The sequence below is a fragment of the Malurus melanocephalus genome, unplaced genomic scaffold, assembly GCF_030028575.1.
Source record: "Malurus melanocephalus ecotype Western Australia unplaced genomic scaffold, MMel_1.1 scaffold_243, whole genome shotgun sequence".
NCBI classification, from domain to species: Eukaryota; Metazoa; Chordata; class Aves; order Passeriformes; family Maluridae; genus Malurus; species Malurus melanocephalus.
In genome coordinates this window covers 215,196-216,303 of record NW_026623475.1, presented here as the reverse complement: position 1 = coordinate 216,303, position 1,108 = coordinate 215,196, and positions in this window count along the sequence as shown.

Here is a 1,108-nt window from a genome sequence, read left to right as displayed (position 1 = left end):
CTCGTGACGTCACCGCGCCCTGACGTCACCGCGCAGCCGTCGGGCAGCTGAGGCCGCGCGGCGCCGCGGGAGGAGCGGGAGGCGGGAGTGGCGCCCCCTGGCGGACGAGGGAGGGGGCGTGGCCACAACGTGGGGGGCGTGGCCATAGAGCGGAGCACGCTCCTGTGGGCGTGGTCATAGCCAGGAACGGGGCGTGGCCAGGAACAGAAGCGCGGGCCGAATCGCAATTTACTAAAATTACTTTATTAATAAAATTAATCAATTTTAATATATAAAAATATATTTAAAATATATTTTTTTAATTTTTATATCATAAAATAAATCAATTTTCTATATATGCATTATATATACATATTAAAACTAATGCTATTAAGTTAAACTAAAAATATTAAGTTAATTACATAAGCTAAATGAAATATTTGTAAGGATTAATTCTACACATTAAATAATAATAGACACTAAATATTAATTATATATAAATGTTAAAGTAAGTAAGTTAGTTATATGCGTTTACATTTAKGAGTGGATATGAAAATATTAAAGTTATATAAATTCATTTATGTATTTATGTATACATTACTTGYGTAAATTTATATTTAAAATTTATATATTCACTAAATAACATAAATTAATTATATAAATTAAAAAATAAATTACATACACTTAAATATTAATTTTGTATATAAATATGGAAGTAAAATAAATTCTATAAATTGAATTAAATAGAAATACATTTAATTAAACAATTAATTGGGAAATTAAAGCTGAAATTAAAGAGCAAGCGTCTTCAGGGTAAAAAAAATATTTGTGCTTGTTCAGGGGGAAGAAGCAAAGCAGGACAAAAGCCACGATGAATCAGGAATATAGTTTAAATAAAACAGGGGTAAAAGTAAATCTCAAAAAAAAAACCGCATCAGGAAATGGATGGAGAAAATGGAAGGAAACATCAGGAAATGGAGAAATCATGGAGAAAATCAAATGAGGCGSGAGGGCAGCAGGGACAGGGTGGGGGCAGACCCCCATGGTGGGCAGGGGGAATGGGTGCCCCCCAAACCCGGGCTAGTGCCTGACTCCAGGTGGGTGCCCAGCTCCGTGGCAGTGTTTGAGC